The 19,163-nt window shown below is 39.7% G+C and overlaps 1 protein-coding gene across 5 annotated transcripts in view; it reads left to right on the top strand.

Moving 5' to 3' along the window:
* DCAF13 (DDB1 and CUL4 associated factor 13) overlaps window positions 1-19,163 on the top strand; it is an 82,735-nt gene that overhangs the window by 42,904 nt on the left and 20,668 nt on the right. The gene's annotated exons all lie outside the window — the stretch shown is intronic.

Genomic DNA, 19,163 nt, shown 5'->3' with positions numbered 1-19,163 from the left:
AGAATCTGACTAGTATCCATGAGGATCTGGGTTTGATCCCTGGCCTCACTCAGTTGGTTAAGATCTGGCGTTGCCATGAGCTGTGGAGGTTGAAGACAAGGCTTGAATCTGGTGTTGCTGTGGCGTGGTGTAGGCCAGCAGCTGCAGCTCAGATTTGACCCCCAGCCTGGGAATTTCCATATGCTGCTGTAAAAAGAAAAGAAAATCAAAATTTAAAACTGTGCATTTTTAACAGTTTATAATTCATTAAGAGAAAAGATTCCAAGCAGGGAAGTTGTTTCATCTCTAGCAATGTCTTGTCCTTACAGGCAATAAAATTGAATTTAACAGGGAAAAGTAACCTTCCCTTACAGCTTCCCCTGAGTAATCAGTTCCAGTCACAGAAGCCAATTTTCAAGTGATTTGCAAAGCTTAGTAGAATAGAAGTTCACTTAACTTTTTTTTTTTTCCTTTTTTTTCACCTCTTGACTCCGATCTTTCTCTTTTGCTATTTTTCCTGCTCATGTTTTAGCTGATTTTACCTGAGTGCAGGGACCATCAATGGATATATCACCTAAAAATGCAACACCCATAGTATGGTGTTTACCTGGCTTCTTGTCCAGGCACTGGGTATACCTGACCTGAAGGGAAGTATCACCCGCTTTGTCACTGGCACTCCCTCCTGTTACAGCCTGTGCTTTCCATAGTGATGTCTCAGTGACTTGCTCTCAACAGAACCTGACTGGTTAAAGACATGAGCAATTTCCTATACTAATCTAGAAATGGGGATAAGATTTTGAACATTCTGAAGTATAACCTTACCAGTCAAAACCTTTTGAAATAAAATGCACAGATGTGTTTGAAGAACGGAGGTTATTAGGATAGAACCTGAAGGGAGAAAGTAAGAATGGTGGTGATATGAAAGGGTTGCTTAAAGAGACAGAAAAAAGTTAGTAAATACAAAGGATTGCCCATAGTCCCTCAGGAAAGAAAAGTTGCATCAAGTGTTTTGTATTATTAAGTCTTGCCACTTAGTCCCTGCCAGGGCATTTCTCTCTGACAGAACCAGAGGAAGCAGATTGTTACTCAACCTGTACTTTAAAAAATAATCCTCCTATTTTCTGGAAAAAGAACAGCCAGTCTCCCTCACCTGCCACCCATTTAGCGATGTGCACAAAGAGCAGTCTGTCTTTTCTTTCCTTGAGTCTTCCTCCTTCTTTCCTTCGTCCTTCCTCTCTTCCACCTACTCCATGTCCTCCTCCTCCTCCTTCATTTTCTTTTACATGTTTACAATTACAGAACAGATTAGGGAGGTTTTTTGTAACTGGTGTGACGTGTACATAGTAGGGAGACTTGAGGACTAGCGTGGGCAAGAAGATAATCAGAAAGCCAGACATCTTAAGCCCTTAGAGAACATTCAAGGTCAGTTTGAATGTTGGAGCCATGAATGCAAAATTGGTTGCTACCCAGTGAACATTGATGTTCATATTAGAAGCCCCATATTAGAAGCTACTAAAGAGGTATTTGATTATTTGGTGAAAAAAAATTTTAAACATATACTAGGTCAGCATTTTTCTGTTTTTTGGTATAACATTCATAATAGTGCTAATGACACAGTCATTTAAAAGTAAACATTGTTTACTTTGATCCTGTTCCTTAAAGCTATTGAATATCTATGTTTAAATTGGGGGCAAAAATTCTTTCATGGAATGAATGAGGAGCCTCTCATTTAGTCAACATTTATTGAGTCCTAGCAATGGGAATGTGTGTGTTTTTAAGTTAGCCTCATGCTTGGATCTCTTCACAAGCACTGAAGCTTATGTCCCCAAATGAACTCATTATTTTGCTCCAACTCCCAAATTCCATCACCTTTTTCATTCTTTATTTCTGAATGGTACATCATCTACAGAGATATCCAGACAGAAAGCTAGGTGTAAAGAAGCAAATTTTATTATTAATAAAACAGAATTCCCTGGTCTAACAGTGGGTTATGAATCCAGCATTGTCACTGTTGTGACTCAGATTGAAGCTGTGGCACAGATTTATTCCCTGGCCTGGAAATTTCCCATGCCATGGGTATGGCAAAAAATAATCATAATCATAATAGTAACTAATAATAGCTGCTAATGTTTATGGAACAATCACAACACTGCAAATGCTTTGCATGCACTCAATTTACTTTTAATTCTTGTAAGAACTCCAATAGGAAGGCCCTCTTATAATCCATATTTAGTTGCTGTACTCTGTGCTCAGTGTATAAAAGATTTGGAAAGGAGCTCAGTCTTAGATGGACATGGAAACAAGTCATTGTGGTACAGTATGATGCCCTAGCAGGATGTTATCGTAGCTCCCCAGAGGAAGGGCTTAACTTCCTACTGGGAAGGAAGAAGCCCTCCAGAAATGAATGATGACCATCCCAGGCTGCTGGTTCTACCTTGTTGCGTAGAAAGACAGCAGCGCTGTTTTCAAAATAAATCTATGCTCTCTTATTCAGAAATGTCACTGTGAATGAAGGAAACTGTTACAGCAATGCTTTGTTACTAGAAACTTTTAGGCGAGTTTGTAATTCAATTAGACTCCCTAAACTTTCAGGGTCTCCCTGGGTCTGGGTGTGGATCCCAATCCTCCTTTCTCCATGTAGTTTTGCCCTGAGCCCTGGTGGTGTGTCGTGTCATGGGAATTTGTCAAACTACCAAACTGGCCTCCCTCATGGCTGGATCCTGCTGGCCGGATCCTACTTACCCGTATAACAGACTTTGGTAAGTGTCTTGCCTGGCTTCCGCTCAAGGTTGCTAAAACCATAGCACCTCTGAGAGCACAGCGACCATTGTGAGCAGCCACAGCCTCTATGGTGCCAAGCCAGACCTTCTTACAGCTCAGGTCCCAGCATGTGTTGCACCGGAGAACAAACTTCACAGAATTCATAATTACCTCAAAGGGAATTTTATCTTCACCTTAGCAGGGATAAAGTAGAAACTCTGTAAGAGGTGTTGTTGTACTGCTAACACATTCAGGAAGCCTTGCTTTGCATGATTTATGAAGCTTTTTGTTGACTTTAACACCTTGAACTTCCTCACAAAGAAGCCTATTTCCCCAAGGATTCCTTAATCAAAACACCACAACATTAGATTTGTGAAAAAGTTCCCTTGAACAATTAGAAATGGTAGGGAATTTAATCCCAAATATTGAGTTTGGCATGATGGTAATATGCATTCCTCAAAGATATTGTTCTCAATGTCTGTAGTTTTAATTACAAGATTCATTCTGGATTTACACGTTATCACTGTACATAGAATCCCAAATAGGAAAATTTCAGACTCTAATATAACTAGAACAAATAATATAAATGTATATATATATAACATATATATATATATATATATATGTATTTTTTTTTTAGGGCTGCCCCTGCAGCATATCAAGGTTCCCAGGCTAGAGGTCGAATCAGAGCTATACCTCCCAGCCTACACCACAGCCACAGCAACTCACAGATCCAAGCCATGTCTGCTACCTACACCACAGCTCATGGCAACACCAGATCCTTAACCCACTGAAAAAGGCTGGGGATCGAACCTCCGTGCTCATGGATGCTAGTCAGATTCCACCGAGCCAGACGGGAACTCCTAGAACAAATATATTTGAGTCTACTTTAAATTCTATAAGGAAATAGGTCAGAAATTAATTAGTAAAACCAAATCTTGTTAATTAGATTCTTTCCAGGTGAAACGTAAAACTTTGAGTAGCATTATCCATTCTGATTTATAATTAATGGACTCAATTTCTTTTGTAACAAAAGAAATTTCTTATTCATCCATCAGGGACATTCAAATCACTGTCATTCATTTTATGAAGAAAGAAATGTAAAATACTTCCTAGAGGAAACATATATTTAAAAATAATTTTACTAATCATGTTTTATTTAAATTGGAGTAAATAAGGCAAGAAATTACTCCAAATCCTTTTATATTCTGCAATAGCCAGTTAGGCCTATAGATGTGATTATAGGCAAAACACTTATCCTCTCTGAGACTCAGTCATGTCATATGTCAAATGGGTGTAGGATGGGTATACCTACACCTTCACAGAGCTGAGGGTTTCTCATGAGACAGTGCCACTTGTAGGCAAATGGCAATCTTGACAAAGATGCTTCAAGCTCTAAGAATCAAAGTCAAAGGTAGACCTGAATGATGTTTGTTGTTGGAGTCAGCCAGTGGAGGTAACCTTTGCACAGAATTTCTTTGCTGCCCTTACAAATATTTTTGAAATCCTTGGCTGAAATGCTACCCTTTCGTTAAAATAACACCGTAGGGAATTATAAGACGCAGAGTGCAGTGGGCATTTGTCTTGTTTGTGGCTGCCCAGGGTCTACTTTGATGGAATCCACACTGTGGGATTATTAGAAACGATGGAGCCAGACCTTTCTTCTCCCCATTCCCTTATGGGCAAAGCCAATTGGATGCTCCTGCCCAGTGTTTTGAATCTGGGGCTAGTGAAGCTATTACACAGGGACAGTTTTGAATTCATACACGGAAGTGCATCCGGCAGCAGCCAAGGACAGAGTGGCTGTCATGTCCTTTGAGACATCACAGACACCATTCTTGCAGTAGGACTTTGGCCTGGTTCCTGCTCCCTAACCTCCCCTGGCTCCTATCATATTTCCAGCCTTGGAGTTTAGCCTTTCTGTCCAATCTGAATTATCCTCTACCTTTCCAACAAACTCCTTTTCTGCTGAAGTTAGCAATAGTCAGTTTCTATTTGTTTCTAAGAACAAGCTATAGCTCTTAGCCAATTAATTCATTAGGAAATTGCCTTTTGGTAATTACATTAGAAAGGATTTTAATTTATTAGCTTTTCTTAAAGTAAATCTTGCCTTTCTGAGAATTAATTTTCTTTAAAAAATAGTTGAGTAGGAACCCTACAAAGAATTCTGAGCCCTGTATTGATCTGGGTAAATTGCGCATGAACTGCCTCCTCTTCTGGTTTCAGTAGGGACTTTTTTTTTCCTTTTGGGGATGTATCTTTCCCTTTCTCTTGTACTTTGTAATGTGTTACTTTGTGGGGGGTTGGTGGGTTTTTTGTCTTTTCTTTTTTTTTTTTTTTAGGGCCGCAGCCATGGCACATGGAGGTTCCCAGGCTAGGGGTCCAATCAGAGCTACAGCCGCCAGCCTACGCCACAGCCACAGCAATGAGAGGTCCGAGCCATGTCTGCGACCTATACCACAGCTCACAGCAATTCTTGATCCTTAACCCAGAGTGAGGCCAGGGATCAAACTTGCAACCTCATAGTTCCTAGTCAGATTCGTTTCTGCTGTGCCATGATGGGAACTCCGGTAACATGTTACCTTGTAATGTGTTTCAAGATTATTTTTTCTTATCACTCAGTCCCCCCCTACCCCACATTCCTGCCAGGGATCCACAGATTAGCCCCAGTTGGTCAAGGAAGAAAGAATCCATAGGGAGAGGGAGCGCAAAGAAAAGCAATCTGTGTTCAGCATCTGGGAAGCGGCGGCGGGGGGTGGGGGGGAGGAAAGCCTATCACATTTCTACTTCAGTAAACTTCACTCCTTAGGTAGTTTCTGCTTCCCACTCTTGGGATAGAGAAATGAGAGAGAGGTGATGGTAGAAGAGGAAGGAAAACTTTGTTGCCACAACTCCTATTCTCGGCCCCTTATTTCCACCTAGACTGTAACGACCTTCGTATTGTTTACTGTTGATTTCTCAGCACATAAACATAATCTATCCTATCTCAGAGGTTGTTGAATAAATATGATGGATCCCTTCAACATGATTGATGTAGATTCTTATTCTATGTTAAGGTTTATTTCAGTTGTTGTATTTTGCATCTCTTCTTGTTTAAGTTTTCTATCTTGTATCTCTTTGCTCAGTGTTTCCTGTAAGTTTTCCATCTTTGCCTCCAGTTTATTTCCAATGTCTTGCATCACCTTCAGCATCAACAGTCTAAAGTGTTTTTCCTGGAGGCTGAGAATCTCCTCATCACTTAGCTGATTTTCTGGGGGTTTTTCTTTCTCCCTCATCTGAGTTATAGTTCTCTGTCTTTTCATTTTTGTAGGTTTTTGGTGTGGTGACCTTTTTACAGATAATAGAGTTGTAGCCTCTCTTACTTCTGGTGTCTGCCCCCCTTGTGGCTGAAGTCGGTATGGGGGGCTTGCTGTGGGCTTCCTGATGGGAGGGGCTGATGCCTGCCCCCAGGTAGGTGGGTGGGGCTTTGTCTCTGGCTGGGATTAGAGGCAGCTGTGTGCCTGAGGGGTCTTTAGGCAGCCTGTTTACTGAAGGGTGAGGCTGTGATGCCACCTGGATTATTGTTTGGCCTGGGGCTTCTCAGCGCTGATGGGTGGGGCCAGATTCTCCCAAAATGGCCACCTCCGGAGAAAGGCAGCTGCTGGATATTCCTGAGAGCTTTGCTTCCAATGATCTTCCCTCACAAGCCACATTCACCCCTGTTTTCCCAGGAGATCTTCCAAGAACTGCTGTCAGGTTTGACCCAGATCCCCATGGAGACGTTGCTTTGCCCTGGGACCCAGTGCAGGTGAAAGTCTGTGTGCACCTTTTAAGAATGGGGTCTCCGTTTCCCCCAGACCCGTGGAGCTCCTGTTCACAAGTCCCACTGGCCTTCAATGCCAGATGCTCTGGGGCGCTTTCTCCCAGTGCCAGATCCCCACACGTGGGAGTGTGATGGGGGGCTCGGAACTCTCACTCCTGTAGGTGAGTCTCTGTGATACAGTTACTTTCCAGTCTGTGTGGGCTTCCCACCTGGGAGGTATGTGGTTGCTTATATTGTGTAATTGCCCCTCCTACCTGTGTGATGTGGCCTCCTCTTTGTCTTCTGGAGTAGGATATCTTTTTTAAGGTTTCTGGTCCATTTGATTGAAGATTGCTCAGCCTTTAGTTGTGAATTTTGTTGTTTTTAGGAGAGAAGTAGAGCTCCAGTCCTTCTATTCCACCATCTTCCTATGTTAAGGCTTAAAATAAATTTTTATGAGCTGGTTTGTGAATTCATTCACGATTTGTAATTTATTCTATTAGAAATTATATTCCAAGAGTCAAACAGGCATCTTACAAATAACCTTTTGTAAGGCAATTTCAGATAAAGACTGCCATTCCAGTACTAATGTTGGCGGTGATGATTTAGTAAGTAAAGGAGACGTGAGCTCAGAGTTGATTTTTGTTGATAAAGAAAATATTAACAGGATCTTAATGTATAAATTAGCTAATAACTTTTCTCCAATTTAAAATATCTCCTCAGGGAGTTCCCACTGTGGTGCAGTGAGTTACGGATCTGGCATCATTGCATCAGCTTGGGTCGCCGCTATGGCTTGGGTTTGATCCCTGGCCTGGTAACTTCCATATGCTGTGGGCACAGACAAAAAAAAAATTTTTAAAAATCTGCTCAAATCCTATCTTTAGCAGCAAATCTGCACCAGATCGTTAAAAGTGAATTTTAGTAAAATATTTAAGAAGTGTTTTTCAAAGTGGCAGAGAAGCTTTAGGAGCTTCTCCACCCACAACCACACACTCTCCTCTTCCTACTGTCATCCTAGGCATCAATCCCTACCTTCTCCTCCAGCTGCCACACAGTCATCCTACTTCCAACTTCCGGCTTCATCTCTCTGCTCTGCAGTGTGCTGGCATTGCTCCACTAATTAGTTTGATAATTACCCAGACGCAGGATTTCTACCTTTGGATCCTCAGCTCTTCTCTGTCTTTCCATTAGTGATTAAGTCCTAAATACCTTCTAATTATCTCCGAATCTTCCCTCTTCTCTCCACCCCCACTGTCGACACCCCAACCTAGCCCTCCATCAAACTTCACTCAAAGTATAGCAATGGCTTCCTAATAGGTCTTTAAAATATATTACTTTTCTCCTTTTTTTTTTTTTACTTTATTCTCTATTGTTTGGCCAGAGTAATTTTTTTTTTCTTCTTTCTAGGGCTGTAGCTGAGGCATGTGGAAGTTCCCAGGCTGGGGGTGGAATCTGAGCTGCAGCTGCTAGCCTACACCACAGCCACAGCAACGTCAGTGCTGAGATTGTGGTCCCTCAAGTTAGACCATTTGTATTCAGATCCTGACTTTGCCCATCACAAGGAGCATAACTTTGGGTAAATTATTCAACCTCTAGCCATGACTGAGTTCCTTCATCTATAAAGCGGTATGGATGTTGGGAGAATTAAGTGAAATAACATATGTCAAACACTTAGTGCCTAGCCTATAACACATGTTATGCAGGTATTTGATATTATCACTTAAATACAAACTCTGCACCACATTAGACTAAATGCTGCGAGGGTAGTAAGGCTTATGTTGGTCTTGTTTACTTTGGTTTTCCCAATGACCAGCACAGTACCTAGCACTAAGCAGTTGTCCATTAAATATTTATAGCATGAAATCAAGGATGACCGAGTGAATGATTACCCTTTGTTAGACATCATCGTAGTGGAGAATAGCAGAGAAGGGACCTAACCTTTACTGAGCAAGTTCTCTAAATGTCTTCTCCATATCTGAAAATAGTAGTGATCTCAGTGACAATAAAGTATGTAAAATACTCATCCTAGTGCACACTTAGCTCACCAATTAGAGGCTAGCTAGTATTCTCCAAGCTTGGAAGCTAGCAGGTCTAACTCTTTCTCTGGGTTCCAATATTAGATTTTCAGTTCTGCATCTTTGGCTATCCTTTTTTATTATGGCATGTGTAACAAGATGATTTTCGGTCTTCTCAACCTCTGATTGCTGTTGTAAACCTTCTATGAAAGGTCAGCAGACTCTGCTGCCTTCAGTATTCGTGAACAGTTTCCCTGTCCAGAGCTTCCTCTATCCTTACGGATATTGAGAAGATAAATGGAAATGATTAGGATGTACTTTCCAAATATAAAACACTGTACTATAGAAGTTTGCCAAAGGGAATTAATATAATCAGATGTTTGTAGAAGAATTTTATGAAGACTCTGTGTATCTCTCAACCTTAATATCTAAGATTGTAGATACAATAGAAATCTATGTAGCATGTAAAAGCAAATTTATTAAAAAGTCTGGAACAACTGCATTACCCAGCTGTACACAGCATGTTCTTTCTTCAGAGGCTGAGATAAATGAAAAAAAAAAAAGGTTGCCATAGAGATAGGTAAACTATGCCCTTTGGCGAGCAGATTAGAAGTCCATTTCAACCTGGGAGAGAAGAACGTATTTTGCCTTTAAGTGATATTTACAGATTATTTCTATGACAATTGCAACCCAAGTTATTAAAGCTCAAATGCTAAGCATATAAACATTGCACTTTATGAAGACTTTTGTTCTTTTGGTAAAACTTATTTTAACATTTATGTACAAACCTTAAAAGCTACTATCTTTATACCTTGGAAAATGTATTTTTAACGTTCTTCCCCCTAAGATAATATAAAAATCTTCCTTGAAATCTATTCTGTCACACAATTGGCTTCATTCTCTTTGAAGTTCGTATTTTATTTTTGAATCATTTGTCAGAGGCAAAATGTATCATGAAGGAGGCACCAGCACTGGAAATGCTTATGAAACATGGAGAACCCACTTGGTAATAACTCAAGGTAATCAGTTAGCAGAAAGATTTGTGGATGGTAATATTCAGATCCCTATGTAGTCATTTACTCTGTTCTTAAAAATTACGAAAGTAGTTACAAATCCATAGCTGAGAAAATCTGCCAGTTGATGCAAGCATTTGCTGCAGGGAGAAAATTTGTCAAGGTCAAGCTTACTTTGCCTGTTTGTGTAAGATAGGGTCTGTGGATAACAAAGAGGAAGGTGGATTTTTTTTTTTTTTTTTTTGTAAATTGAATGAATTTTATGTCATCGTAAATCTGACCACTGTTCCCTGAAATATTGCTGCATAAATCCATTTTTCAGGTATGATAACTTAAAAGAGATTTGTATTCCCTAGGGAAATAATTTCTCTCTTTTTCTGGCATTGGGAATTTAGTCACGACCTTCCTTTGCCCAGGCCAAGGTTTAGGTAATTGCTTCCTTCTCCTGTACTGGTGGTGACTATTTATAATCTGTGTGTGTGTGTGTGTGTGTCTGTGTGTGTGTCTGTGTGTGTTTTATTGGGCGTTTTCAGAGAGGAAGAATAGTAGACACAAAATACTTGCCTAAAATATCCTGAACTCCAAACCAGGACCCCTTACATTCCTAAATTTGGGTGAGTAGTAGTCCCTGCTGTGGCGCAGTGGAAACAAATCCAACTAGGAACCATGAGGTTTTGGGTTCAATCCCTGCCCTTGCTCAGTGGGTTAAGGATCTGGTGTTGCCATGAGCTGTGGTGTAGGTCACAGCTCAGATCCCATGTTGCTGTGGCTGTGGTGTAGGCCGGCAGCTGTAGCTCCAATTTGACCCCTAACCTGGGAACCTCCATATGCTAAGGGTGTGGCCCTAAAAAGACTAAATAAATAAATAAATTTGGGTGAGTAAATGATCATGTTTCTCATCTTCCCCTCATCCCCAGCCTCCACTGTCTTTCTCTTAAATGTAGGAAAACCAAGTGAGTCAATATGCTTGAAGATCATATAAGATGTGACAAGGAAGGCCATGAACAATTTGAGGTAGAATATCAGTTTTCCTTTTTTCTGAAATGAAGTAGAAACTTGAGCAACTTCACACTTCCTAGGTTAAGATTTGGAAAAGGGAGCCATACATTGTCCATATTCTTGTTTATTTTCCATAAAATCAGTTATTTTATTTTTCCATCTAAGAAAATCTCATTAGGAGTTCCCATCATGGCTCAGCAGAAACGAATCCAACTAGGAGCCATGAGGTCACCAGTTTGATCCCTGGCTTCACTCAGTGGGTTAAGGATCCTGTGTTGCCGAGAGCTGTGATGTGGGTCTGTGGTGTGGGTTGCAGACGAGGCTTGGATCTGGCGTGGCTATGGCTGTGTCTGGCGTAGGCTGGCAGCTACAGCTTCCTAGCCTGGGAAGCTCCATATGCCGCAGGTGAGGCCCTCAAAAGACAAAAAGACAAAAAACAAAACAAACAAACAAAAAAAAACAAAAGAAAAAAGAAAATCTCATTAATGTTTGTACAAGGAAAAGTGTGGCAAACACTGAAATCTGACCAGCCTAAAACCCATTCCCCAGCCTCTTCTCCATTCCCAATCCTCCGTTAGAGAGGCTGGGAGTGTTAAATATTTTCTTTCTACCTGCTTTATGGTTAGGGGTCGCCATGTGATCTGTTCTGCCCAATATAGCATAAGCAAAGATCTACTGTGAGGCTTCCAGGAAAGATTTTCTCTCCTAAAAAGGGACAGATGTGGTTGATGCCACCTTTTTCCTCCCCACACTCACCCATCTTTCTTAAGTGCCTTAAATGTGAACGTGATTTCTGGTGCAGTGGTGGCCATATTGTGACCATGAGTCCAAAGTATGAGGCTAAGTATGATGGAATGTAAAGATAGAAAAGGCCAGGGTCTTTGGTGGCATCATTCAGCAGGAGATCCAACCTCCCATCTCTGTCTTCTAACTCTGTGAGACAAATAGGTCCCTACTGGTTTAAGCCACTATTAGTCTGATTTTCTGAATAAAGACTTGGTTTTAAGTTCAGTCAAACCACCCCTCACCCTACCCCAAAGTATAAGTTAATACTTTTTATTTCTTGTCTATTTTAGGTAAGATTGTTCCATCTGTAGTAGTCAGTATAAACTTTTTTCAATTCAGTAAATAAACAAGACTTTTCCAAAGGGTGGAAGAGGGGTGATAGTTTGGTGTTATGGAAACATTAGCATGTTATTAAGATGTGCATGTAACACAGTTCAAGAGTCATCCTTAGGGTGATAATAACTTTTAACTAGTTTGAGAAATGAGGCCAATTACAGGAAGAATAAAATTTAAAGTTAATTCCTTTTTTTTTAAACAACTTTTTATTTTTTATTTTTGTATTTTTTTTAGTTCCACACCCATGGTCTGTGGAGGTTCCCAGGCTAGGGGGTGAATTGATGTTGTAGCCACTGGCCTACACCATAGCCACAGCATCACCAGATCCAAACCTCGTCTGCAACCTACATGACAGCTCACGGCAACACCGGATCCTTAACCCGCTAAGCTAGACAGGCATTGAACCTGCGTCCTCATGGATACTAGTCAGATTCGTTTCTTTTGAGCCACAATGGGAACCCCCTAAAGTTAATTCCTTTTAATCAGAGGTTCACATCAAGGCATTTTGTGTGTGTGTGTGTAAGTTAATGAAACTGTCTTCCATAAAGTAGAAAGCACCTCTTCCCTATAAAGATTCTTACTTTTTCTATCCCAATTCTGTATCTCTGGGAATAGAACCTTCTGTCTTGGCAGACTTGTCTGTTTTTAGTAGAATGATGTGCACCTCTTCTAAAGCACTTCTCTTGTTGATTCCCCCTGATCCTAATGACCACTCCACAGAATGGTAGACATCCTTCTGTAGTTTCTAAGCTGTCAGCTGCTGTGCCATGTAGCTATCAGCTTCATCACCTGACACTATCAAGTTGCCCATAATCTCCTAGTCACTTCGGATAGCCAGTCACGTTCAACTTAACGTCCCTCGTTCTGAACCAATTCTCCATCAGTTACAGGGAAACAAAGCTACATAATTTATACTGCTATTTAACAATATCAGCTAAACTTTCAGCATACACACTCCTAAAAAGGAGTCCCCTGAAAAGATAGCCTTTATGGTTCTTTGGAAAATTATTTCAATTCAGTGGGCTGCAGACTTCATCACAAGTCATGGATATAACAATGTTGCATTCTGTGGTTCTGGCTTCAGATTTGCATGTCAGATGGTTAAGTAACAATCATCAACTGCTTCTTGTTTTAAACTGAAGTTAAATTCACATAACCTAAAATTAACCAGATTGAAGTGTACATTTAGTATATTCACAGTGTTGCGCAACCACCACCTCCATCAAGCTCCAAAACACTTCATCACACAAAAGACGACCTCTTCCGCATTAAGTAGTTACTCAGCGTTATCTCCCTTCATCCTGGTGCAAGCATCAGTCTGCTTTTTGTCTTTATGGATTTACCTCTTCTGGATATTTCATATAAATGGAATCATATAATACGTGACCTTTTGGGTCTGGCTTCTTTCACTTAACACCCTGTTTTTGAGGTTTATCTCATCATAGCAGGCATCAGTACTTCGTTTCTTTTTTGGCTTAATACTATTTCACTGTATTCATATTTTGCATTTTTATTCATCCATTCATTCACTGATGAACATTTGGGTTGTTCTATCCTTGGGCTATTGTGAAGATGCCGTAGACATTTATGTATGTGTTTATGTTTTAGTATCTGTTTTAAATTCTTTTGGTTACATTCCTTGGCATGGATCTGCTAGGTCATATGGTAATTTTACGTTTAGCTTTTTGAAGAACCACAATACTATTTTCCACTGCCGCTGCACCATTTTAGTTGCCCACGAGCAAAGCATAGGAATTACAATTTGTTCACATCCTTACCAGCATTTGTCATTTTCCTTTTTTAAAAAATTGTAGTCATCCTGGTGGATATAAAGTGGTGTTTCATTGTGGTTTTGATTTACATTTTCCTGATGATTAATGAAGATGAACATCTTTGCATGTGTTTGTAGGCTATTTGCATATCTTCTTTGGAGAAAAGTCTATACAAATCTTCTTTGACTTATGGTGGGACTATGTCCCAATAAACTCATGGACTATCATATGTCAGAAATGCATTTAATATTCCTAACCTACCAAACATTATTTAAGGTAGCCTCGCCTATCTTAAACAAGCTCAGAACACTTACATTGGCTTATAGTTGGGCAAAATCATTTAACACAGAGCCTGTTTTGTAATCAACTGTTGAATATTTCATGTAACTTATTGAATACTGTACTGAAGATGAAAAACAGAATGGTTATAAGTGTATTGGCTGTTTACCCACATGATTTCCTGGCTGAATGGGACCTGTGCCTTGCTGCCAATACCCAGCATCACGAGAGCATCCTATGTGCGTATTGCTAGCCCAGAAAAAGATTAAAATTCAAAATTCAAAGCATGGTTTCTATTGACTGTGTATCACAAAGTTGAAAAATTGTAACTCAAATTACCATAAGTTAGGGACCATCTGTACATCTCTTGCCCATCTTCTAATTGGGTTGTTTATTTTTCTGTTATTGAGTTGTTAGAGTTCTTCATATATTCGGGGTACAAGTTCTCTCTTGGATATATGGTTTGTAGATTTTTCTCTACATTTATATGGGTTGTCATTGCAGTTCTTTGACAATGTCCTTTGATGCACAGAAGTTTTAAATTTTGATGAAGTCCAATTTATTTTTCCTTTTGTTGCTCCTGCCTTTGGTCTTATATCTAAGAAGCCATTGCTAGACTCAAGGTCATGAAGATTTACCACTGTGTTTTCTGCTAAGAATTTTATAGCACCAACTACTTTTGTGAAGTTAGCACAGCATGACTGTTCAAAAGTAAAAAGAAATAAAGTTTATGTACTAACTTGCTTCAGACAGAACTTATCTAATGATAAAGACTTTTTTCCCTGGTGTAATTAGAAGTTGATCCTGGATTCTGCTACCTAGCTATCTAGATATTACCTTGTCCTCTTAGCATCTAATTAACAGGGGTTGTTAACTGATGAACTAAGTGGGAGAAAGACAATTTAACAAGAAGTTCAGCATAACCCATGGAAGACAGGCAGATGGTTTGGAGACAAGAAGCCAAAATTCATACTAAATGAAGGTTTGTTATAGCACAAACCAATCTTTGCTATGTTTCAAAATACTCTACCTACCTCATAACATCATTTCATTTCTTAAACTACTCCATTAGTGAGTGTCTTTCACCGAATATCAAGGCAGTGACTTCACCAGTAAGGTATTAGGTATAGTCTCGAGATGAGTAGCAGGAGACCCTCAGAATGCTAACCAACGAGCAGGGCCAGCCTTTGGAAAACTGGTCCAGAAACTAAGTTTGTCTTGGAGGCTCCCTTGTGGTGCAGTGGGCTGAGGATCTGGCATTGCTGCCACAGCTGTGGCATGGGCTGCATCTATGGCGTGGGTTCCATCCCTGGCCAGGAACTTCCATGTGCCATGAGTGCAGTTAAAAAAAAAGAAAAAAAAGGTTTGTTTTTAGTACCTATTTACCTACTGAGGTTTCAAAGATGAGGGCAGCCTTCTGACTACCCTAGGCCCAAATATGAATGATTTTCTTGTATAGCCTCCACAGATATTTAGTCTTACAGGTTGAAAAATTGTTTTTTTATTTGTTACAAAATTGTTCAAAGGGGAATTCATTCATTCTAACTTAACTCACAAAAGGCTGCTTTATAAGTTAGGATGCCAATTTCAGAATTTATTAGACTTATATCTACTCAGATACCAACATTGGCTATTTGCTTCAACTTCTCCCTCTTAATGGTAAAGCCAATTGGGAGACAAATTGTTGATGCCACATTTTGGTAGAAACTCCATAAAGTTGTGTGCAGTAGATCCAGGTGGTATGGATCTTTACCTGCTCCTCATAGTATAAGGGTACTTGCATATAAATATTAGTGATTTTCTCCAAAGAGGGTCTGTCTTTCAACAGGTACGCTGTTCATTCCTATATAGAGTTTTTCTCTCTAGTGGATTGTATGAATCAGAGCATACTCAGAGTATCTAGGAGCAATCACTCTATCCGCCTCTCTACATACAGTTCCTTCCATACCAGAAGAAAGCTTGCTCCTTTACTGATCTAAAGCCCTTTTACAAATGGCTAACCCCTGGCTTATACTTTGAGTAATTCAGTTGTTTCAATAACTTAAGTCCCTGAACCACCAAGTAGGAGGAAATTGATGATGCTTTATTTTTCCTCCTTTTTTCCCTCTCAAAAGACAAGGAACCTGAAGAAAAAGTGAATCCTAAGTGCATTTAGTCCTTCCTTTCTTACACATCAGCCCACAGCATTACTGCAGACAAACAATAAAATCTTAGGTTTTTTGGGCTGGGTTCTATGGATCATCAGTAATATACAGATTGATTTCAGCCATTATACAGACGAAGAAATTTTGCTTTTAAGGTTGCACGTTTATGTTAACGGGTGTTAGAAAAAGACCTAATGAGTTCATCAAACTCATGGGGTCGAAGATACTATTGTTCAGGATGAAGCTTAAGTCTGAAAAAAAATTAATGGTTTTTAAAAATTACATTAAACACATAGAGAGTATAAGTGGTATGAAGATGTGGCGAAGATGATGAAGGTAGTACCCCAAACTAAAATTTGGGAAACACAATTTATTTCTTATATTAAGTAGCAAAGTTTTAGGAGCATTTGTGCAATATATCTTGATAGATGATTTAATACATCCAATAAATCACGTGCTATTCCCTACCTTCTCCTTTGGCTATAAATGCTTCATTTGGAAAAAGTGCTTACTATGGCAGGCTCTACATGGGATGTCTTCACCCAATTTCCCTCCTCATTCAGGCATTCAGATTCAGCAGTTATCTATAAATGCACTCCCTTGAGATTATGCCTCATCCTAACTTTTTCTTATCAGTAGGTCAGCCTGGCCTTTCTCCTAGTCTTTTTCTCTGTTCACCCACTCTGAGTTGCATCTCTCTTGAAACTTCCATTTAGCAATTTATTTTCCTGTCTGGCACTAAATATACATTGTTTTCCTCATCCATCCCATCTTTTCCACTCCTCTTCCTAGTTCTTTCTGCATACTGCAACACTTGGTGAAAATAATAACAACAAAAATAGATAAATGCGATTACTGGCTATTTTTATAAAATTAAGTGTAGCTTGCCCCTGGTCTGTTTTAGGTATATTCTCACCAAGTAATTGACGTTGGTCCTCTGAAGTCCCAAGTGTCCTTCCATTTAGGGATGCTGGGTAAAACTAATATCAGCTTGCTCTCTTTCCTTCCTTTTCTTAGGTCTGAGACAGACTTCCAATCCCCCTGTTATGACAGCACAGTAAGAATCTGAGGCATTTGACAATATCACTGAGTGAGTTACAGTTTTTTTGAGAAACCCAGTGACTTGTTTTTTTAAATGGCTGCACCTGTGGCATATGGAAGTTCTCAGAACAGGGACTGAATCAAAGCTGCAGCTGCAACCTATGCTACAGCTGCAGCAATGCCAGATCCTTTAGCCCATTGTGTTGGGCTGGGAGCAAACCTGGGCATCTGTAGTGACCCAAGCTGCAGCAGTCAGATTCTTAACCCACTGTGCCACAGCAGGAAATCCCCAGTGACTTTCTTAATTGGACTAAGGGACACTGGCTCCATTTGGGACACATTAATAAACCACTGAACCTGAGTCACTTCTACAGATGCAGTATAACCTAATTTTTTTAGTTTAAATATGAGAAAAAGAATGTATACATGTATGTGTAACTGGGTCATCATGCTGTACAGTAGAAAAAAATAATAATGTATTGGGGAAATTAAAAAAAAAGAAACAAAAAAAGAAACTAAGCTCTCCTTAGCCTCATCCCCAAATTTTGGAGCGGTATTCTATTTGGAGCCTTAATGATGACAGTCTCTCCCATGTGGTTCCTCAGCATCTCTGCATCTGGGTGCTAGTCAATGCCCTATGATAGAACCTTCCTGTCTTAACCTGGTACCTAAATATAAAGCAATCTTGGCTAACAAGGTTATCAGTGATTAAACTTGTGACTGAGAAAAAGATAATTCTTCCCAAATGAATATGTAGATTTAAGGGTATATAGTACATAAAGATGTAAGAATAACTGAAAGGTGAATGAGCTTTATGTTTTATCAAGAGGGATAGGATGAAGGTTCTGGAAGTGCTAGAGGTATAACTGTGAGAGGAAAAGATGGATAAAATGAAAGTGACTTAAAGAGACACTTGGGGAAAGTTCCAGAAGTTTGGGAAGCTAGAGCAGCGATAGGAGGTTTTAAGAATGCTAGCAGAGTCCAGTGGGAGAGGTACATTAGCTTTATACACTTAAGTTATCTAGAAAAGGCTTGGAAAGGGGAAGAATCAGCTTAAGTCACTTCACCTGAACAGGCCCTAGGGCTCTTGAGATTAGAAATTTGATAAAGAGATTTAGGGTGGAACCCCCAAAAGAACCGCTCAAGCAGTATCTGGAGGTTGCAGAAAGAAAGCTGTTCAGTAACGGTGTGTTAAAATTGCGTTTAATGAATTAAGAAGCATCAAACTAGTTTGAGTAGCCAGATTGTACTGTCACTTTGGATAATTTGTATTCTAAAGTTTTCTCACTGCAAAACAGAGCCATTCAGAAATCTAAGTGAGTGACTGCCTGAACTGAGACGATAAGACCCAGAAAGAAGACAAAACTAGAGTCAAAATAAAGAAAAAAGAAAAAAAAAAAAAAAAAGGAAAAGCTACAGTTTCTATGACAGGTGGTGATGCTGAAACTTACCATGGTGTAATTCTAGGAAGATACTCTCTAGAGGTTATTCTGATATATTTTTTTACCAAGGTATAAAAAGAATTACTTAGGGATATGAGATCTTTCTAGTCACCTTCAAACCACACCAGGTCTAGTCCTGAGAATGAACTGAAGTGGGTCAAAATGCACCCTTTCCCCAGTGCACACTGAAATCCAATGTTTAACTGAGGCACAAGTGAAAAGCTTTTAGGAATTCCCATTGTGGCTCAGCAGAAACAAATCTGACATCCATGAGGACGCAAGTTCAATCCCTGGCCTTGCTCAGTGGGTTAAGGATCTGGTGTTACCACAAGCTGTAGTGCAGATCACAGACATGGGTTGGAACCTGCATTGCTGTGGCTGTGGTGTAGGCCAGCAGCTGTGGCTCTGGGGTCAAATAGGAACCTCCATATGCCACGAGTGTGGCCCTAAGAATTCAAAAAAAAACAAACAGCTTTTAGATACATTTTCTTTGAAATCAAAGTTTCCCTACATCTGAGGTTAAATCAAAGAAACATATGGACCAATTCTTTATATTTTTACCACAGTTGCTCCATTTTCCCCTACAGGTTCATGTTACATTTAGATTTGGTAAGCAACGGTATGTTTTTGATTGCTTATGATTCAAGTTACTTTTAAACTGTTTTGTTGGGGTATGATTAAACTCCAAACACATTTTTTCATAGAGCTCCTCTTCCCGAAAGACCAATTCTATTTTAAAATAGGGTTTTTTGTTGTTGTTGGTTTGTTTTTAAAACAAAACTGTTAACCGAATCCAGTAGTTAACATAGGCAGCAC

The sequence above is a fragment of the Sus scrofa genome, chromosome 4, assembly GCF_054392235.1.
Source record: "Sus scrofa isolate SSC_HxYL_T2T_F1_AM1 chromosome 4, Sscrofa_HxYL_maternal_Yorkshire_Landrace_v2.0, whole genome shotgun sequence".
NCBI lineage: Eukaryota > Metazoa > Chordata > Mammalia > Artiodactyla > Suidae > Sus > Sus scrofa.
The sequence above is the reverse complement of the archived record's forward strand: the minus strand, read 5'-3'. Positions and strand labels throughout refer to the sequence as shown.